Source organism: Microtus oregoni, unplaced genomic scaffold (assembly GCF_018167655.1).
Source record: "Microtus oregoni isolate MIOR12 unplaced genomic scaffold, Mior012 000002F_ref0000024, whole genome shotgun sequence".
Taxonomy (NCBI): Eukaryota; Metazoa; Chordata; class Mammalia; order Rodentia; family Cricetidae; genus Microtus; species Microtus oregoni.
The window spans coordinates 46,955,046-46,978,601 of NW_024543061.1; the positions used below are offsets into that span (position 1 = coordinate 46,955,046).

Below are 23,556 nucleotides of genomic sequence, written 5' to 3' on the forward strand. Positions count from 1 at the left end.
ACAGAAATGATTTAGGATCCATTCTTTTGATTAAAAAACTTCATGTAATGGAGCAGATTTTAAAAGAATTAAGGAAAGAAAAGAAAGTCTACAAAAAAAAATAGCCATGCTTTGCCGAGAGGAAATAGCCTTTCCTTAAAACACATCAAAGCCCTCTTACCTGCACCTCACCACTGCCTTTCATATTATGTGTCAAGTCCTAAGGAGGGCCTATTGTAATATTGCTCCCGTCCTTAAAATTATATATTACCATAGAGCAGGAGGTAGTACCCAAAACTCTGATTGTACAGGAGGGAGTCCACCCTCAATGACCTTCAAGACTACTCATTTCTAAGTAGTTACCGAATGATAATGATATAGGGAATTTTCATGTGTATGTACCTTTAAAGTTCTTAGTTGCTTTTTTAAAAAGTGGTAAAGGAATTTCCCACAGAGAAAGAAATATTTTGCATTCTTCTTGGTCTTGTGCAAAGATTTCTAAATTGATGGCTATTTGCTTCAAAATTAGGCAGGAAATCAATCTGGAAAATTATTGTGTATGTAGCTCAATTCAGGAAGTTGTAAAATATTATTCCTTTATCCGCTTTATGCTGTTTAGTTGCTATTTCATTCTTCAGGGTAATAACAATATAGTCAACAATACTGTAAATGCATACAGATCTTGAAGATTTGTTTAAAATTGTTTCATAGTTCATGTGGCACATAACTTTTGCTGCCGTAAATCTCTTTAGGGAAGAAAGGTCTTGACTCATTATCTACAGGCATTTCAGATGGTTTTCTTCCAAAATATGTTACCATATAATTACTTCTGTTTTTAAGCAAAAAGTTATGCTAATTGGTTTTAGGCCCATGATAGGTTAAATACTTAACTCATATAGCCTATAGTAACAAATTACAGAGATATGTAGAAAATATATTTTCTGTCTCTACTGTGACAGGTCTAATAGTTAGGTGGATGGATGGATATAAAGATAGGTAGATGAGTCTAAGTTTCATTTTGTTGCTATGATAAAATGTCCTGAAAAAACAAACAAGTTAGGAAGGATGAGTTTATTTTAGTTCACAGTTTCAAATTACAATCCATCATTGTAAAAGTCACAGAGTGGCATAAGCTTGAAATAAATAACTGGTCACTTTGCCTCCATAAACAAGAAACATAGAAGAATGGATTGATACAAAAATGCCAGTGTTCAGCTTGTTCTTTTAACAGTTTATAATCTCCTGCCTAGGGAATGGTGCCACCCACAGTGGGAAGGCTTCAATAAATATAACCAAAATGATCCCCTACTACAATGCCCAGAGGGCAATCTGATCTGAACTATCCTCCTTTGAGATTATTTTCTTAAGTGAATCTAGATTTTGTCAATTTTAAAAAACTATCACAGATAGAAAGATAGAAGGACTGATTGATAAATAGTGTCTTAAACTTTTCTACTGTCGTTAAGAGGCCACATGACCAAGGCAATTTACAAGCATCTAATTGCCGGGCGGTGGTGGTGCACGCCTTTAATCCCAGCACTTGGGAGGCAGAGGCAGGCAGATCTCTGTGAGTTCGAGACCAGCCTGGTCTACAGAGCTAGTTCCAGGACAGGTTCCAATGCCACAAAGATACCCTGTCTCGAAAATCAAAAAAAAAAAAAAAAGCATTTAATTTAGTGGCTCATGGTTCCATAAAGGTAGAGTCCATCAACATCATAGTAAATGACATGACAACAGGCAGGCAGGCATGACAAACACTAGGGCAGTAACTGAGAACATACATGTTCAGACAATAATGAAGAGGAAGGAAGAGAAAGAGTAATAACTAGGAATGATGTGAACTTTTAAATCCTCAAAGACCACTTCCAGGGACATACCTCTTCTAAAGAGGCAGTATCTTTCAATCTTTTCCAAATAGTTTTTCCAAATATGGGCCAGGCCTCTAAATATATCAACCCTATGGGGAACATCCTCATTAAAAACCACCACAGACTGGGAGAACAGAGAGAGACAGAAAGAGAGACAGACAAATACACACACACACACACACACACAAACACACACACACACACACAGAGAGAGAGAAAGAGAGAGAGAGAGAGAGAGAGAGAGAGAGAGAGAGAGAGATGCTTTTGTTTAGTGGTGGGAACAAGAGTTTATTTTCCAGGTGGGCAGGATAAGTGAAAGTCTAACAAAAGAGTCAGATCCACATTACCATATTTTATTCCTTCTTTATTCCGGAAGCACACATAAGTTACCATTGATGAGGAATACATATTCAAATTATACTAAGTACAACATTCAAACATACTACACTGTCAGTATCATGATGTTTTTATAGTAACAGAACAAATAAATGTTCATAATCAAGGCATTTTAGCAATATTTTAACAAGAAATTGGAGGATGGTACAGGGAGATGGTTTTATGGGAAAAAGTGTGCCTCAGAAGCCAGATGACCTGAGTTTCATCACTTGAACCCTCACAAAATCCAAATGCAGTAGCATATGACTGTGGTCATCCTTAAGGTGAGATGACATGTGGACTCTGGAGAACTGGCCAGAAGCTTTTGAGTCCTTGGTCAGGCTGGAGAACACACTGCAGCACCAGAATCCAGACTGCTTCAAAACAAGCTGGGGAAGGGAGGAAATTCAATCTTAAAAGGATTGTGTTCTAATCTCTATGTGTATAAGCCAAGGGATATGTATACCTATACTTATATACACAGTAGTAATAAAGACAAACCTAAATAAATTGAGTAGTATATAAGGCAGGTATGTTACATCAAAACAAGAAATTTCTGCTATCAGTCTCAGAAACTGTTTGATGGTATTCTTTGTTCTTAAAGAAATACTTTTTTATATGTATGGGTGTTTGTCTGAATATTTATATGCATACTACATGCATGTCTGATAATCCTAAAGGCAAGAAGTGCTTCTCAGCCATTTGAGATTCCTTTGCTGAGAATTCTTAATATAGAGCTATACACAACTTTTTATTTGGATTATTTGGTTTGTTGATGTATAATTTCTTGAGTTCTTTTTTATTTTATTCTTTTTACATACCAACCACAGTTCCCTTCCCCTTCCTCTTCCCACTCCTCCTTCCTTGCCTCCAATGCACACATCACCCATTCCCCAAAATGGTAAGGCCTCCATGGAGAGTCAACAAATCCTGGCACATTAAGTTGAGGCAAGGACCAAGCATGCACATGTGTGTGCACACACACATACATACACACACATACATACACACACACACACACACACATACACACACACACACACACACACACACACACACACACACACACACACCTTATTAAGGCTGAGCAAGTTATCCCAACATATGGAATGGAATCCAAAAAGCCAGCTCATGCACCAGGGACAGATCCTTCTCCCACTTCCAGGGGATCCCACAAACAGATCAAGCTACATAACTGTTGCCCATTTGCAGAGGGCCTACTTCAGTTTCATTCACTCTCTATAACTGTAGGTCTAGACTCCATGAATTCCCAGGAGCTCAGGTCAGCTGTCTCTGAGGATTCCCCCTTCGGATCTTGACAAGTCCCCCTGCCTATATACTCTTTCCTCCATTTCTTCTACTAGACTCCCAGAACTCACCTTGGTGCTTGGCTGTGGATTTCTGCATCTGTTTCCATTAGTTACTAGATGAAGATTCTATGAGGACAGTTAGGGTGTTCATTAATCAGAAGAAGAGTTCAGGTACCCTTTCTGCTATTGCTAGGAGTCTTAGCTGGTGTCATCCTGTGGTTTCTTGGGAATTTCCCTAGCACCAGGTTTCTCCAGAAGCCCATAATGGGTCCCTTTATCAAGATACCTTTTTCAATGCTCTACCACTCTATCCCTCCCCTGACTTGATAGTCCCATTCCCTCCCTTCTATTGACATTCCACCCCAAGATCTCCCAGGTGATCTCATCTCTTTGACTTTCCAGGGCTATCCATATGCTCCTCTTAGTTGAGTTCTTAATGTGAATATTAGCCCTATGTTGAATGTGGAATTGGTCAAAATCTTTTCCCATTTTGTAGGCTGTTGTTGTCTCCCATGGTTGGTGTTCTTTGCCTTACAGAAGCTTTTCAGTTTTATCGATTCCTACTTATTAATTAATGATCTTAGTGCATTGTCTATCAACCTTCTGTTCAGGATACTGTCTACTGTGCAATTGCATACAAGGCTATTACCTGCTTTCTCTTCTGTCTAGTTCAGTGTGTCTGGTTTTATGTTGAGGTCTTTGATCCACTAGATTTGAGTTTTATGCAGCATGATAGAGATGGATCTATTTGTATTCTTCTACAGTTCAAACAGCAAAATTTTGTTGAGGCTACTTTCTTTTTTGTGTTGTATATTTGCTTCTTTATCACTAATCAGGTGTTCATAGGTGTGTAAATTTACATCTGTGTCTTCTATTTGATTCCATTGATCAACCTGCCTATTTTTATGCCAATAGCACGCAGTTTTTATTACAAACTTCAATCTCTTTATGCAGGTCTTAGTGTTCTGACCTTTTCTCTTAGCACTACTTTTGTGATGTCCCATAAATTTGAATATGTTCTACATCCTTGGTCATTGAATTCTAGGGAGACTTTTTATTTTTCTTTATTCTGTCTTTATCCAGCAACCATTTAGTAGAGAGTATGTTTAGCTTATATGAATTTGTGGGCTTTTTCTTGCTTTTGTTGCTGTTGAAATCAAGCTTAAATCCAGGGTGGTCTAATAGGATGTAGGGGTTATTTCAATTTTCTTGTATCTGTTGAGATTTGATTTATTTCTGAGTATATGGTCAAATTTTAGAGAAATATCAATGAGGTGTTGAGAAGAGAGTATATTCCTTTTTTGGATCAAATGTTCTATAGGTATCTGTTAGGTCCATTTGGTTCATAATATCTGTTAGCTCCAGTAGTTCTCTATTTTTTATGTAAAATATTTGTGCCCAACAAAAAACTATGCCCAAATTCCCAAATGTTTTCTACATTTAAAGGGGGATATGATATAGATATGAATAATGTATTGGTATGGAACTTGGTTTACTGATACAAATTTAAGGTCAATCGTATTATATCTATATTTCTGCTCTTGATTAAGATATTGTGATTGTGTAGTTCATTTAAAAATGTAATGTATAATTAAGAAATATAAGTTAATAAATAATCATCTATAATAGTCAAGATTGTAGTCATGTTAGTTAGATTTTCTTATTGTGTAAAAATATATTTCAGTTAGATAGGTATGCTTCATATCTTTCAGAGACCTTCAGAATATGGCATTTAAAATGCTTAAAAACTTAAGACTTTTCATGACAATGAGATACATCTGCTCATGGCAGCACCAAGCTACTTCAAGAGGAATATGGGCATCAAAGAGGTCCCTTATGGAGTTGGTTAGCTGTTTGGGGAAAAAAAAACACTCTTACTTGGACTATGTAACTGAACATGCAGGACTCACAGAAAAATGACTGCTAAACTTGCCTAAAGGTGAAATGATCTTTTGGGGTTCCTGCTTCATAAAAGAATCTGTGAGACATTCTGCAGGATACAAAAGAAAGTAACTGAACTGTCTTTGAAATTTAATGCTTCATAGAACAGTCTGCCAGATACTATGGGCCTGTAGGCTGAAACTGGATGCCCCACCCATTACAGAAGAAGTTTGGGTAACTGTCCAGGCAGTGAATGTCTCTGTAAATTCTAGAGTCTTGAAAGTTGCTTACAATGAACCTAAGTAAACAGGACTCTTGATGCAGTTAAAGAATTTATAGTTATAGTTGTCCTTAGTTATGATAAAAGATTACGCATATATAAATATTGTAAAAGTAATTCTTGCTTGATAACTGTTTTGTTATACGTAATTTCATTATGTTAAAGTTAAAGCCTTCCTTTTTATTTAAACAGAAATGGGGGAGTTTATGTGGGAGTCCCTTCTGTATGCTGTGATTACCATTAATGAATAAATAAACTGCCTTAGCCTGTTGATAGGCCATAACTTAGTTCAGTGGGGAGAACTGGACTGAATGCTGGGAGAAAGAAGGATGGAGTCAGAGAAATGCCATGAAGTCTCCAGATTCAGACATGCTGAAACTTTGCTGGTAACACTGCCATGTGGCAATACACAGATTAATGGAGATGGGTTAAATTAAGATGTAAGAGTTAGCCAATAAGAAGCTAGAGCTAACGGGCCAAGCAATGACTTAATTAATACAGTTTCTATGTGAGTATTTTGGGTCTAAGCTAGCTGGGCAGCCAGGAACCAACAAGCAACCCTTCTTACTACATAAAATGATACATCTGTTGGTGAGAGTATGATGTTGATGTCTCTTACTATTAAAATGCAAGAGTTGATATATGATTTAAGCTTCAGTAATGATTTATGTACAAACATGAATGTCCTTGTTTTCAGGGCATAGATGTTAAGAATTAAAACAACATCATGATAAATATTTTCCTTTGATGAATATGAAGCATGCTTCCTTGTCTCCTTTGATTAATTTTTGTGTGAAGACTATTTTGTAAGATACTAGAATCACTATACCAGTTTGATTCTTAGGTACATATGCTTGAAAGATCTCTTTTAAACCATTTAGTCTGAGATAATATCAATCTTTGATATTGAGGTGTGTTTCTTGATTGTAGCTGAATTATGGATACTGTGTTCACATCCACTCTGTTATTCTATGTCTTTTTATTGGGAGATAGAGTGCACTGATATTGAGGGATGTCAATGACAAATAATTGTTAATTTCTGTAATTGTTTTGTTTATATGTTGTTGTTGTTGATAGTGCTTGTTGTGGCAATGGTGGCAGTGATGGTGGTGGTGGTGGTAGTGTGTGTGTGTCTTCCTTTTTGTTTTGTTGATGTGAGTTTATTTTCTGTATTTTCATGGGTGCAGTTAACATACTTGGTTGGTAGTTTTCTTTCTACTATCCTCTGTGGGTCTAGACTTATAGATAGATATAGTTTGAGCTTAACTTTATCACAGAATGTCTTTTTATTTCCATCTATAGTGATTGATTGATTTGCTTACTTGGTATAAAAGGCTAGGCTGGAAGCTGTAGTTTTGAGAGTCTACAGAACATGTATCCTTGTCCTTTGTCTTTTAGCATCTCCATTGAAAAGGTAGATTTAATTCTAATAGGTCTAGTTTTATTGTTATTTTCTTTTTTACCCTTGCAGCTTTTCATATTCTTTCATTGTTCTGAATGTTTATTATTTTAATTATTACATGACAAGGGGAATTTTCTGTTGTGCAATTTGGTCATCCATCTAATAATCAATGGAATGGAATGTGTCGGCCCTATGGGTGTGGTCTTCTTTAGTGATACATGACCCTTTAAGCATCAAGAGAGGAGGGCTGCATGTCTCTCTCTCTCGGATATGAAAGGTTTCCTGATGACATGGCTTGGTGACCTTGTCTGTAGCTTTCCCCATCCTTCTCTTGTAGATGAAGAAGCAACAGTGCACCTTTATTCTGTATTTGTGAGTGTGTTATTTCATCCACAAATAAATAAATCCTGATCCAAGATTTCTGTAGATTATCTGGTGTCCAACATGGGATGCCATTTGTAAATGTAGGCTTTTTGTCCCACTACATTCCACAATTACTTTTAAATAATCACTCAGAAGCTCATATTAATTATAAGCAAACACTTATAATATAAGTAAACTGAGCAAATGGCTCAGGCTTATTACTAACTAGCTCTTATACTTAAATTAATCATTTTGATTTAACATTTCCATTTACTTAAGTTTTCTTTTATCTTATTATATCTTCAATACCTGAAAAATTTCCCTTTCATCTCTTGTAGACACCAATTTTCTTCCTAGTCCAATCTATTTGGTTTTATATAAGCTTTTTGTACCTTTATAAGAATCTCCTTTTTATGTTAGGAAACTTTTCTTCTATGATATTGTTGAAAATATTTTCTGGGTCTTTGAGCTGGGATAATACTTCTACTTTTATTACTATTATTCTTAGGCTTGGTCTTTTCATAATGTCCCATATTTCCTGGATGTTTTACATTAACAATCATTTTGATTTAACATTTCCATTTACTTAAGTTTTCTTTTATCTTATTATATCTTCAATACCTGAAAAATTTCCCTTTCATCTCTTGTAGTCTGCTGGTGATGCTTGTATCTCTAGTTCCTGTTCACTTACTCCATTTTCCCTTTCTAGAATTCTCTCAGTTTGCATTTTTTTATTACTTCTATTTTTACTTTCAGGGTCTTGAACAATTTTGTTTCCTTCAACTACCTTTTTCCCTTTGTTTTTAAGTAAAGATTTATTCTCTTGTTTTTTAAAGGACTTTTATCATCTTCATAAAGTTGGTTTTAATTGTGCTTCATCTGTATTGCAACAGTCAGATCTTGCTATGGTAGGATAGTTGGCATCTGATGGTAAAATACTGACCTGTTGTTGTTGATTGTGTTCATAAGATGGTCTCTAGGTGTCTGAGGTAATTATAGGTCTAGGTGGCAGTGGATTTTGTCTATGGGATCTGAACCAAAGGAGTTGAGAGAATTCAACTGGTGAGCAGTCTACCTGTTCTTCTGACTTGTGTGGCTGCACTTCAGCTCAATATTTCTTAATTTAGCTACATAATATTATTACTATTGTCTACTTAGCATTATTCAGAAATATGCATGATATTTAATCTACTTTTGAATATGAAGAGTATACCAATATTATAATTAAAAGGGAAATTTATCACTGATAAAATGAACATAAAGTACATATTCGTACATCTATAAAATGTTGATTAATTTAAAAAATGTTAACAATATAAAAATAGCAATGTATACTTCCAAAAGTTATATGAGTACAGTCTTTGCAAATTGAGACCATTTATTGCCCCTGTTTTCTGAGGGTTGAATGTGTTATTCTGAGACATTACCTTAATTTATGTTTTATGTAAATAACCTATGGTTGTGTAAACTTTTTCTTTCATGAAGTCCTAAATTGAGAGGCCCTCAGATTTTCAGACTGTTCCTTTCCTCCCGACATCCTATAATGCCACATATTGTATGTAGTTGAGTGGTCTGTATAATCAGTAATCATCATAAATGAGACCCTGGGCAGCTAATATGGACCAAAGATGAACAACACAAAAGGTCAAAGGCTCAAGTGGAGGAACTGGCTATATCTGAGAAGTCCAATTTCAGTTCCCAGAGATTCACTTACATTTCTATAATGGAAATTTATTAAAGATTATTAAAACTGGCCTTTAGTGTGCAACATTATGAATTCTCAGCATTTCCCAAATATTTGTTTCTGGAATCCTCATAAGAGGCCCATTAACTTGTGAAGAAAAATCAAAACTGTTTTTTCTCTATTCATTACCCAACAGTTACCTAATGTGAAGAGAATGTATGATTTCTCACATACCATTCAATATCTATAATTACATTCAATTTTCATATTATTTAACTGGAATTAAGGTCAGATCCTGAACACTCAGGACTTACTGCAACTATGATTTCAGCCAGCTCCAAATGCTAATCATAGATGGAAACTTCTGAGACTTCTGATTCACCAGCTGCGGATCACAAGTTCCTATAGTGCCTTTCTAGTATTAAATTACTTGATAACTAGCTCATAAAATTCAGGAACGCCATCTACTTATTGATTACTGCTTGATTAGAAAAGATGCCACGAAAAGAACCTATGAACAGCTAGATGGAAAGGACATGGGCAAGAGCAGCGAAAGCAAAGGGATCATCCTTGTCCCTCTTGGACCATCCTCCAGGCACCACTTCTCTTAAGTAGGATAGACTCAGTAAGCCCTTATTTTCATTGAGTTTTTTTTTCACAGACATGAGAGATTAAATATGTGGCCATTGATGATTAACTCAATCTTTAGCCCTTCTCGTTTGCAGAGGTCAAGAAGCAGTCTTATTTCCTGGCTGTTTCCTTGGCAGCCAGTCCCCATTTTGAGACATGAGGATGCTCGCGATTTCAGGTATCTCTTTAGTACATAAATGTCTCTTACCACTTTGGAGAGTGCAGAGGTTTTAAAGCTGTATGCCAGAAATAGTAGGATTATCAAGTATGCATTATTTTTTTTTACTAAAAATCATGCTATCTCAGAGGAGAATAGGTTCAGTTTTATCTTTAATAAATTATAAACTAAAACAAAGCAAGTAATTTGCCTAAGGTTACTCAACTAGAAAATGGAACTGTTTGTTTTGAAATTGAGATTGTGTGATGAACCTCTTCCCCTTTTTGTAGTTCTTGGAATGTAGGAAATCAGACTGATGGAAATTTCTATACTCTGATGTAGCGCCTGCACTATGGGACAATATTTGAGCCAGGAACTAAGCTGGAGAGTTAAAAACACAAGCACAAAGACATGCAGAGACACGGATATATGTTTATCAAGGTGATTCTTGATACAAGATTGCCAAGTTTATTGTGCTCCAGGGATGCTTATACAGGGATCCTTAACTGATAGCCATGGCCCGCTCTCGGGTTCTTTCAGATGCAGGACTTATCAGAACCCACTCCCCTGACATCAAGGTCTTTTGCTCAGAGCAGCTGCAAACACAGGGAAACAAGCTGTTTTGCTCAGAGCAGCTGCAATCAAGTTTATTTTTACAGAAAATTCAGGGTCTGAGGTCTACAGTCCCCAGCATATCCCCATTTTATACATAATTAGACCAATGTCCTTAACTGATCTGGGTGTTGCACAAATATGATGGCAATAAGTTGGAAAAATGCCCTAGCAAACATAGTCACTGTCCAAAGTCTCTCTTGACTGGGACGGCTCAGCACTAGCTGATCAGCAACAGCCATGCTCCTGCCTCTGGCTCAGCAAATCCTGCAGAAAAGCCTGCTGCTCACTGCAAACTCCTGGGCTCCTCTTGTGTCACTAACTCTTGGACCTGCAGAACCAGGAACTGCGGCCTTCTCAGCTGCACCTGGACCTACAGCCCCAGCAGGGTTTGAGCAGCTTTGGCCTGCCCCAGCTCCTGCACTTGCCACCGTGGTCACCAATGCTCCTGGCACCGCTGCCCTGGCTCCACCATGCCAGGCACCTACTGGGCCCAGTCACCATGTCTCCCCACCGCTGCTGCCACCTTTTGGGTCTCTCTGCAAGCGGCACCTCCAGGAATCAGGCTTGTGTTAGGGAATCACAGAAGGGGCCTGAGCTCCCTCTGCTCCTTGGGCCCACAATGGCAGACAGGCTCCCAAGCTGGACAACGTATCTCTGGGGGTATTCACGGTGAGGCTTGTGTGTGTGTGGGGGGGGGGGGATGTTCCTGGTCCACAACAAATCCCTAGATTCAAACCCCAAAGTCAAGATACCTTTATGCTGGTTTATCTTTGCAGCCCATACAATAAAATGTGTCTTCTGTGTATATATTACTTAAAAAGGAAAACTTTGTTTAAATCCGGTGTCCTGCTTCTCTAAAAGAACCATCAATTGACCGGTCAATACATGGACAGAATTACTCACAGCCATCTCCAATCTACCCTCCTCATCTATCTCTCAGTCGCCTGCAGCTGGACAGCCTGGGGATCTTCCAACTCTCCCAAATTCCCTATCTCGCTGAGGTCTTCCACCTGTAAAACTACACAGGTTCCCTTCCAAGCTCTGCTGACTACATGCTACGGGAATTAGGCGGGGAATTTAAAACACATAAACACAGACAGAGGCAGAGAGACAGACTGGGACACGGTCATCTGTGATACAAGGATGCCAAGTTTATTGTGTTGCAGGGACGCTTATACAGGGATCCTTAACTGATAGCCATGCCCCAGCTCTTGGGATCTTTCTGCTACAGGCCTCATCAGAAACAACCACCCTGCCAACAGGATCTAGTGCTCAGAGCAGCTGCAAACACAGGAAAACAAGTTGTTTTGCTCAGAGCAGCTGTAAGCAAGTTGTTTACAGGAAATTCGGGGTCTGGGGGTCCACAGTCTCCAACAATCTGTTACTACACATTCTGCTGATCCTCCATTCTGTGTAGAAGTGTGAGTAGAGTATTCTTCCCCTACATCAACAATACAGCTGTCAAATGACAAGCGCTTATAGGAAATACCAAATTTTAAATGTCCAATATAATTCATATTACATCACATGACTTGACATATCAAGCAGTTGTAGAATGTTAGAAATTAGCATAATAGATGACTCAGAATCACAGAGTGACAGGCTGCCATTCTAACTCTGCCAAGTTTTTGTTGATAATGGTGAAACCTGGAAATTTTCATTTTCTGGTATTACACATTGCCAACAAATTGACATTTCCTGTATGGTTTCCCAGTGGGAAAGGCAGAGTTGTGTTTAGCCAAACCTGATAGTTTTGTAATGGAAATTCAAGAAGTGATAAAACCTACATGCCCAAATAATATTGCTCAAAAGTATTTTAACATTGCTGAAAACTCACCTCCAGGTGATGATTGTTAATTTAGAGGAGTGCAATTTTTGACTCCTATTGTAAAAACTAAAATTTCATTGATAGTTCTCTTCACCTTTGAAGCCTAGATATTTTGAGAATAGTAACTTATAACCCACAATGGCAAGAAAAGGTCCACGAATATCAAAGTATGATACTTATTATCCAAAATAGTTTTCTCTTAGAGATTATGTAGCCAGGTCTCTCACAGAACCTAAGAATTGCGTATCCATGCACCATTTCCAGGTTTTAGGAGTAATCCCACCAAATAAAAAAATGTTATGGATAACTGTAGAAGAGTTTGCTACCTTAGTGCTTAGAAACTATTACTTTGGTGTTAGTAATTCACCAAAAGAAAAAGATTTATCACATAAAATACTAGTGAGACAAGCACCTATAATTCCACAGTTGACTTCCCAGTCAGTATTGTTCCTTTGCCCAGAAGTAGACTATGAATTTATTGTTTGAGATGTCTAGAGATCATTGACCGGAATGGTGGGTATATCTTCCTCTGTTTCTGTCTGTTTCTTTGTTTCTCTTTGTCTATTATCTGTCTCTGTCTCTTTCTCTAGTTGTCTTATATTTTACCATCATCTTGTTCTACTTCCCAGTGCCTGGATTAAAGCATTAAAGGTGCATATCAACAAACACAGCTTTATACATATCAATTCCACAAAATATGTTTCAAATAGTCCCAGATTCTTGTTCTTGTTTTTTGTTTTAGGGTGTGTGTGTGTGTGTGTGTGTGTGTAATATTTAAGGAAATTATGTGCAGGAATGTTCAGGACTTGAGCTGACTTCTGCTTTGATGTTTCACAGACGTGGGGTATTTTTTACTCACAGAGTGCTTTCAAATTCAGTGTTTTCTTTGGTTTCCACAGCGACAAACTTTTTATTTGCAAATTCTCTCAATTACAAAAACAAGAAGCCTAATTTTTGTCTATTTTTTTCTGTGTTAGAGATATTAGAAAATGCCAGTGTTATACGTAATTTGAGGCAAGACAGTTTTCTAGCAAATAATACCCTCAAGTAAAATGCATTTCTTGTGCCCATGACTTTTTATTTTCCACAAATGCAGCGTCCAAGTTTCACAACTGTTCAATTTTCCTGGTCTTTGAATTGAAATCCATGTTCTACCATCAACTGTTCAGATAGTTCTGCTTGGATGTCCTAAACCATATTCAGACTGTTGTATCTGTCTTGGTCTCTTAGATGAACTGGCCTGAAAATAAGGCATCAGAACAACCAATCAGGCTCAGAATCTCAGGGTTCTGTCTTTACAAATGATGACCCATTCCAATGCCATTCTCAGTTCTCTCCGTCTCTTAAGTAGATTCACTGATCTCTGGACCCTTATCTATTACCCAGTCCTATTTACTCATAGTAAATCTCGCAACAATTAGTCCTCATTAAATGGTTATTCAAACCTTACTCTTGAAGGTGATGATGCCTGAGTATCCTTTGAAGGAATGCTGTACCTGTCATCTCAGGGAAAGTCACTACTTGTTAGTTAAAATTGTCAACTTTATGATTCAGTAAAATAAATAAGACATTTCCCCTAAGGTAATGGCCTTTTTTTTTTTTCACTTTGTGGAAACTGCAGGGACTCCTGTTATCAGGATATAACCAAAGTCTAATGGTGCCACTTATTGTGCCTAGTGAAAGTCCCAAGGATGTGATTATCTCTTAATAACTGGAAAGCTGGTTATGCCGCTCATTGTAGTGTTTACTTTGAGTGTGTGTGGGGGAACCTATTAGTGATCTCTGTGGTTGATATTATTCATTGTGATATGGTAAAATAATCAAGTCACCACTTGTTTGCTTGTAGCTAAACAGCATGATTAGAAATCCATTTCACTTCCCACTAAAAATGAATTGAAATATAATCTCTTGCTTAGTATTAGTTTAATAACTCTAATGTTAATGGTGAATTATATCAAGCAAAGCTAATAGAAATTCCAGAAATGCACATGGATAATTTAATGTCTGCATGACCTTTACCTCCCAGGGAGAATTCAGGTTGGATTTTAACTACCTGTGAAGGAAGTAAATACCCGTGTGAAAAGCCTGCTGATTCAGTGGTAGAAAATGCCATCAATAACCTAAGCAAAAGAGGGTAACACAGGAGAAGACCTTTAAATAAAATGCCCTTTTAGAGTATGAATGGATATTGAATGGCAACCTTTTATTTTTCTCCTCCATTCTGCCCATTCATGCTCCAGTTATATTAATAACAATAGTATCATTTATTAAACACTTGCTCAGGCCATAGTGTTTGCATATCTTCTCCCAAATGTCTTCACAAGGAGCCTTCAAGGTTGTTAATCTTGGTCCCTTTGGCACTAAAAGAAACTGAGATTGTAAGAGATTATACAAATTGGTTGTATTCATGAAGCAATTCCTACTGAAGCTTAGATTCAAATGTCTTCACCACTCATTCTATTCAGTGTCTAAAGACATACTATATAGGGGAATTAGGTTCAAGTACAGAAGATTTGCATCTGATGTTGATATTATTTTCTTACATTGTCAAGTAAGTGTGTGTCTGACCCCACTGAGAGAGAGAGAGAGAGAGAGAGAGAGAGAGAGAGAGAGAGAGAGAGCGCGCGCGCAGTCTTACATGCTGTCTTTGCAAACTAAATCCATTAGAGATCTGGTCTTTGAACATGTCCTTTGGAATTACTTTCATCTTGTTACCTGTCACCTGAGAAGGGCTGCTTTGGGTCTGAATAAACAGCCAGCATATGTTTTGCTTCTGAGCCATTTGGAAGGGTTCTGGATCTGGATATTTCCCTCCCTAGAATAACATCATCCATTCTGACTCAGCCTTGCCAGTTGTTACTTCTTTTTGTTCTAGCTGTGAGGTTCTGTAGTTATTTGGGGGATTATGGAGGGTTTTGTGATATGATGTAACTGACTGGTGCATTTATGCTGACATCTATATGCAAAGCCTATTCAGTCATTCTCAAAGGAGATTCATTAATTAATTCAATTGTTTACCTCTCATCTATTTCCTGTCTGTTTTTGTTTGATTAGGCTTGTTTTTGTTTGTTTGCTTTATTTTGGTTTTGAGTCTTATTTTGCAGAATGGCCTCCAATTTGCTATTTAGTTGAGAATACCATTGAACGTCTTTTTCTCTTGTGTCTTTCTCTCATGTATTGGTATTATGGGTATGTGCCATTGAGTTCTGTTTATGCAGTGTGGAGGGTCAAACCCTAGGTTTCATGTAAGAAAGGCAAGCACTCGACAAACTGAGCCTTGTCCCAAACACATTTTCCCAGATGACTGTTTCTGTTTGTGGTTAAAAAAATAATTATAACTGAAGGTCAATCACTTAAAAGTTAACAGGTTAAAGTATGGATATGAAGCTGGAAAATGATACATTTTCTCTAATTTTAGTGCTAACTGGTAAAGCTAGGATTTATTTGTATACTGTGAACTGAGTACTCCACTCCACCTGAATGTCTCAGTCTTTCCTGAATTTCATAACAGTAGAAATGTCAGTATGAAGCTACTTTTAAGCCTAAGAAATCAGTGCTTAATGAATATGAAGGGATATCAACTCTTTCTTCTCCTCCATTTGCAATTGGCCAATCCAGTATAACAAATGCAATTCCTTTCTCAAGATATATATATATATATATATATATATATATATATATATATATCTCATGAAATTCTGTTCTGTGTCTCAAAAAATTTACAAAGGTGTGTAACTTTCCTGCTTCAACTCTGGCCATGCTGGCACTTGTGAGTTGGAAAGTTATATTTAAATCACTCTTTCTAATGTGAATAAGCTATTCAATGTTTTTTACAATGGGGCCTAAATAATCAATTCTTGGTTGTTAGTGAGAGACTTCTCAGCACCTATTTTAGCATTGTAGAAAGTGTCCTCAGAACATACAAAAACACACTGAAGAAGTCGAACTCATTCTTAAAACATATTCCTTTGTCTCCAGTTGTGAGTTGGAGCCATTAATGCCCCCAGTACACTTATGGAGCACCTGTTTTATGCCAGGTTGTATTACTTCAAACTAATAAATGGGACAACAAGATCCATACTTCCCCATTATAAAAAGTAGGGGTTGGTGACAATGGTGAACACTGTGGCAGGAACATATACCAAATAAAGCAAGTGTCTGAAAAGTATAAAACACATTATGGTCCTGAAATGCTAGGATTTCAGTAGAAGAATGTTTCGAAAAAGTACTCCTTTACAGTTCAGCTACCTTTGAAGATTTCTTTTTTCTTTTTCTTTTTTTTTTTTTTTTGCTTCGTATAGATAGTTAGGCACGTTAGTAGTTTCATTTTGACAGCAAACCATATGACATCAAAGAATTCTGTTTTTTTTTTCATTAGTAAATATCCTCTGAATTACAAAATGAAAGCAAGGTTTCTGGAGATATGGCTCAGTCAGTAAACTCCTTTCGTTGCAAATACAGAAACCTGATTTTAGTCTCCAGATGCAATGTAAAATAGACAGTGCATGGTGGACCCACAGACAAGCTGATTATTGGGACCCACTGGCAAGTGGGTTTAATTACTTGGAAAGTTCAAGGCCAATACGAAACTCCATCTTAGAAGAAAGAAAGAAAGAAAGAAAGAGAAATGGGGAGTAAGGGAGGGAGGGAGGAAGAGAGAGAGGGAGGAAGAAAGGAAGGAAGAAATATGTAAATGGAACCAGAGAAATGAGTCCTGGGGTTGTCCTCTGGCTTCCAATCAAGCACACACATGAATACCTGTACATTCTCATACATGCAGACCTCACACATGAACATGCAAACTCATAGCAGGAAAAGAAAATAAATATGAGAGCTATTAGCTTATAGCTGGCTAGAGGTAATGTTGTTCACCTAGGAGAACTGGTAAATGAACACTCCCTCTCAGGAAAGATGGTTCTCTCTCTCTCTCTCTCTCTCTCTCTCTCTTTCTCTCTCTCTCTCTCTCTCACACACACACACACACACACACACACACATTAGCTTTGTGGAGGATATTTTTTAGCTGATTTCTGGTTATTACTTTTCCATATTATCATTATCTTTAGGCACAAACCAGGGATCTCTTCCTTATCCTCTGGCATTCACTTGTGTCGTATAAAGCTTTGAACTTGCTAATAAGAAGTGCTAGAGAAACCGCATGGCAAGCAAAATGATAGCCACCTAATAACAGGAAGCTACAAAACACCTGACCTTAAATATTCTTGGCTTTACAAAGCAGGTGATATGGCTGCTCCTCATATTGCTCACACCCTAATTACAAAGCCTCATTTCTCGTTGGCTCAGGAGAAATTATATGATGTATTTCATCTCTAGTATTCTCTAGGGTCCTCTTTCTCTCATATTCTCAACAACATAGCTTTGTATGTCAAGAATTTCTACCTGATATACCCCACGCCCTCAGTGTTCCCATTAAGATTCTGTAAAAGAATCATATTGACTTAGTGTGAAATTCATATTAGTTAGCTGTAGCCAATTAAAATGAAACATACATTGTAGGGGAAAGGTCTTTCCCTGATACAGATGCAGGCCTTCTTGAGATCAATCTCAAATCATTCTTCTCACCTTTTCTTTTTTTCAAAGTTTTTTTTTAATTACATTCATCCTTCTCTTGTGATCTTGTGTATCCTACCTATGTGTATGTCTGTGTTTGTATGTACTACAGAATGCAAACGGAAGCTAGAAGGAAACCTATAAAAGTGAGTTCTCTCCATTGTCAGTGTGCATCCCAGATGATGAAACTCAAGTTTTCAGGCATAACAGTAAGCTAATTTCATAAGGTTTTTCTCTTGTGTATGAAGCCACCCAGGACATAGGTGAGTTACCATGGCCTGGAGAATACTTCAAATAGAAAACTTTAGAGGGGTCCTATGATATCTAATATATGATAGACAAGTATTTTAAACCAGGTTCTCTAAGGTTGTCCTCACTTTGCATTTAGTAGGTGAAGTTTCTCATTCATAATGCTATGAATAAATGGTTGCCAATGTGACCATTATTTCTAGTGGCTAATAGACTAGTGTTCACTGCATGCCTAACTTGACTGGTCCTGCTTAATGATTGAACTGAGAATTAAAATAATCCTGCTTGTTGTTGCTTTGTTTTAAAATTGGGTCTTATGTTTCCCAAGCTGGCCTCAGATAATTATAGCTAAAGATGATCTTGAACGTCTCACCCTCTTATTTTCCCCTCCAAAAAGCCTGTATTATAGACATGCACTACTATGCTAGACTTAGATATTTTTGCCTCAACCCTAAGGCTTCTCCATGGAAGGCAGCTGTTCTAGCAGCTGTGCACCTTCTACAACACAGAATTAATTCCTCCGGGGTTATTATGTAACTCTGTCTCATGCATAGATAAAATTGGGGGTTTTATCACCAAAGTATTGTGAAAGATTTCATGGTTACTAAATAACTGAATTACTATATCATGCTAATAACTTTTCCAAGAATCTGGACATTTAAAAAGAATATTTTAATATACATACTTCAACTTTTTAAGTATTTATTTTTATCAGATAGGATAAATTTTTTCCCCACTTTGTTTTCATTTTGATAAAAATACATGTGTATATGTATATATAATTATTTACATATACATATGTATATGTAAATATTTACATGTATATATGTAAATGTGATATCTTTAGTAATACTTAAAATAATTTTGGCCAATGTGTGTAGGGATTTTGAGATTATAACTGATACTTCTGTTATTGGTTCACAGTTCCAATAGTTGAAATGGTACTGAAGCTGTAAACAACGTGGAGCTTTAGGGCCATATTAGAGGCTATCCTTAGTGTAAGAAGATTAAATCAAATTTCAATTAAATAATGAATATTTGTAGATAACTCATACAGCTGGTGACTGACCATATTGAAATATAACAGATGGCGTTGTACTTGTGATTCAGCTATCTTGAATATAGTAATTTTTTTTCCTATTCCATAAGTAACATTTTGTTATATATGGTATAATAATATGTGTAATGTTATAAATTGAAATCTGTAGAAAAGAGTAAGTATAATGTTACACTCTGCATGTATTAAAAGTATCAGGAGTAAGGTTTTGATCCTTATTTTCTTAGAAAAGTGTTAAGTTCAGAAATAAATTATATTGCAAACTAGTAGGAGAAACTATCCATTTAATTGATGACATATTTTTAGTCAATTAAAAAATGCATTCTTTAACTCAATTAACTATAATATACTTAAATATGTCAGTATACAGTTGGGTTAAGTAATATTTTGTACAGGGACACAGATTGGAATGGAGGACCTATGATAAATCCACTGCTGCGACGCCCCCCCCCAACATAATCAATGTTGTTTCACTGAAGATTGTTTGAGGCTGCAGGGCAAATTAGCTAAATTGTAAGATAACTAGTTAAACTGAAGTCATCTGATTGGTTGAATGACTAGCCTGTAGGTATTATGTTCCTTTCTATGTTATACTCTATAAATGCTGCTGGTTGTACAGCTGGTTACAAGTATCAAAAGCTTTTCTAGATCTAGAAGAAGTCATATACAAGAATAGGTTTGCTTGATTTACTATGATCAACTCTATTGGACTTAATAATAGCAGAGAGTTTTCCCCTTAGCCTTTATACATCTGCAGGTATTTTTGAGTAGCTACACCCTCTCTCTTTTTTTTTTTTTTTTTTGGTTTTTTGAGACAGGGTTTCTCTGTGGCTTTGGAGCCTGTCCTGGAACTAGCTCTGTAGACCAGGCTGGTCTCGAACTCACAGAGATCCGCCTGCCTCTGTCTCGCAAGTGCTAGGATTAAAGGTGTGCGCCACCATCACCCGGCTACACCCTTTCTTAATAGAAAATACTATTACATATACATATATGCATATATATATAATATACATATTATGTGTATACATGTGTTTAATATCAATTACAGTGAATGAAACAGACAGCATAATCACTTTACTTAGAAATGAAGTGTTTTGGCTGGAAGTTAGATTAGGGTGTATATAAAGATGTAGCTTCTTTGGAGGTAGGTATGAAGGGAGTTCTTCATGAATGTAATGATCTATGGTAAACCTCCTTTCACAGTTGAAGTTTAACTTGGAGATTTTGAGATAAGACATGCCTTAAATAATGAAGTGATTTTTTTGAGGTTTTTTATCTCCATATTTCACTTACACATTTACTGAAAACAAACCAAATGCCAGACAAGACACAGCTTAGTACTTGATTTCTAATATTTTTAAAGTTGTCGAATGCTCTTTCTTACACATTATCTGTATCTATTTCATTGGCTCCAAATAGCACAAAATAGAAAATATTACCGACTTTAAACACCACTCAACTGACACAAATAATGTTGAACTGACAGTTCAAGATATTGGGTTACAGCCTGGCGATGGTGGCGCACGCCTTTAATCCTAGCACTCGGGAGGCAGAGGCAGGCGGATCTCTGTGAGTTCGAGACCAGCCTGGTCTACAGAGCTAGTTCCAGGACAGGCTCCAAAGCCACAGAGAAACTCTGTCTCGAAAAACCAAAAAACAAACAAACAAACAAAAAAAGATATTGGGTTAGTAAGACACAGCAGAGGATGAAGTCTCTAAGTGCAAACCAACTGTATCTAGTTTTCATTTCCTCCTAATTTAATTTTAGATGGAGATAATATAAATAATAAACATGAACTATGTACAGTCTATTTTGAACAGTGTTAACTTTACATTCTGTTTTTATTGTAGGGATTATTGACACATAGTAACTCCACAGCATGTGGCTCTCAGAGTTGCCCTGAAAGGTAAGCTCCCCACAAGGGAAGGTTTCCTTATCTGTACTTCTTCTTGCTTAGTATCCTTAGTTTCTATGGAAACACAGAGACCAAGCCATTTCCAAGAGATGCTATGAGCTTCTTTTACTTGCTTTTCTAAATGCTATAGTTAATTAAGTTAGTGAAGTTACATAAATTAATGTGGGAATGGTGCAACAGAGACCATTCCCATCCCTCTGGAGAAGATATTTGAGGTAGACTTTGTGATTGTCAGATTACTTTGACAGTTCAAAAGCACTAGAATTGTACATTGTAGAAAATTATTTGGAATATAGTAAAATTGTTTTGCCACTAGTTTTACAAGACAAATATTTAGTCCCAGAAACATGTATGTCTGGAAGGATGTATCTTACATGATAAAACATAAATATACTCAGTGTTAACAGTGCTTGTATTTTATTTTTTTGATGAAAATCATACCCAAAACAAGCAAAATATCTTATGTTCATCAAGGTGATGTAAGGAGGACCAAAAAACCTATAGTTCTACACGTTACAGGTACAAACTGAAGTGCTTGTTATATCATGCTGTCTACAAAGAACCTTTTCCTAGCCTCTGGCGATTGCAGAATTGTTTGACAATGGCACAGTCCAGACCAATTTCTTGATGCAAAATTGTATGTTTTAAATTTATAATTTTTAAAAAAAGGAAAAGTTGAATTGTTTAAGCAACATTCAGAAACGGGTGTCTCATATTAAGGAGTATTGCCCAACTTATCTTAAAACAAATCAGAATGGCTTTGTTCTTGGCATGTAATCCAAGAGAGCAAGACTGAGTCACTGTCAAGAGTGCTCCATTACTAAGAGTGCTCCATTTGTCTGCCTTCCCATCACCTAGTTTTTACTTTTGCTCTCTCTATGTCCTCACCTAGCACTTAAACTCAGCATTCTCACTATGCACAGATAGACAGACAGATGGAATATGGATTCATAACAGTTTGTAAGTGTCACTGGTGAAACAAAGATCTGAGATGCAGTGGTCAAATAGACCATTTAGTTCTCCCTGTAATGTAGAAGGAGCTGTGGGCTGGCCTGTTTTTCATCCTGCCTGGCTCCTGCATGGTTAGCTTTACCCGAAATAACAACACACAAATTGTATTCATTTAAACACTGGTTGGCCCATTATTTCTAGCCCCTTACTGGCTAACTTTCACATCTTGCTAACCCATTTTTGATAATCTGTATAGCACCACGAAGTGGTGGCTTACCGGAAAGGATTCTAGTGTACGTCCATCTTGGGCTGGAGCTTCATTACATCTGCCCCGGAGAGGAGCAGCATGGCATCTGCCTCACTGTAATATCCATCAGCTGTGTGCAAATTCATTGTTGTTTTCTGTTCTCAGAGGTGAACTTAAATCCTTGCTCCAGTATTTGAGAAGATAACCTCAGTTATCTGCTCTGACACCAGTTTTCCATCTTAAAAACTTAAGATGGTCTTGGTGAGCTCTCAATAGATCAGCTCCACTGTCTCAGTGGGTGGGTGCATCCCTCGTGGTCCCGACTTCTTTGCTCATGTTCTCCCTCCTTCTGCTCCTCATTGGGACCTTGGGAGCTCAATCCAGTGCTCCAGTGTGGGTCTCTGTCTCTATCTCCATCCATCACCAGATGAAGGTTCTATGATGATATGCAAGGTATTCATCAGTATTGCTCTAGGATAGGGTCATTTCAGGTTCCCTATTCTCAACTGCCCAAGGAACTAACTGGGGACCTCAGCTTGGGCACCTGGGAGCCCCTCTAGGGTCAGGTCTCTTGCCAACCCTAAAGTGGCTCCCTTAACTAAGAATTGTAGTTCCGTGCTCCCCTTTCCAACCTTCCTTTATCCCAATCCTCCTGTTTTCCCAAGGCCCGACCTCCTTCCCTTCTAACTTTTCTCTCCCCATCTCCCCTTACCCCCATCCCACCCCACCCCCAATTTTCTCCCTGGCAATTTTGTCTACTACAGTCCAGTTCCCCAGCTGGACTGTGACTGAAAAAGCATGGGATAAAACTGGACTCTCTGAACATGGCGAACAATGAGGGCTGCTGAGACGCAAAGGACAATGGCACAGGGGTTTGATCCTACGTAATGTGATGGCTTTGTGGGAGCCTAGCCAGTTTCGATGTTCACCTTCCTAGATATGGACGGAGGTGGGAGGTCCTAGGTCTTACCACAGGGCAGAAAACCCTGACTGCTCTTTGGACTGGAGAGGGAGGGGGAAAGGAGTGGGGGGAGGGGGAGAAAGGTGGGAGGAGGTGGCGTAGGGTGGGAGGAGGGGGAGGGAAATGGGAGGCTGGGAGGAGGTGGAAACTTGTTTTTTTTTCTCCTTTTCTCAATAAAAAAAAAACTTAAGATGGAAATATTGTTTCTGTCATGTCAGCTTGGCTCAGCAAT

At 37.5% G+C, this 23,556-nt stretch overlaps 1 protein-coding gene across 5 annotated transcripts in view; it reads left to right on the forward strand.

Moving 5' to 3' along the window:
- Nucleotides 1-23,556, forward strand: part of Cntn4 (contactin 4) — a 995,812-nt gene that overhangs the window by 218,508 nt on the left and 753,748 nt on the right. For all 5 annotated transcript variants that reach the window (XR_005972615.1, XM_041635217.1, XM_041635207.1 and 2 more), the window contains exon 3: nucleotides 21,101-21,156. The gene's annotated coding sequence lies outside the window, so the exon portion shown is untranslated. The remainder of the gene's footprint in view (nucleotides 1-21,100; nucleotides 21,157-23,556) is intronic.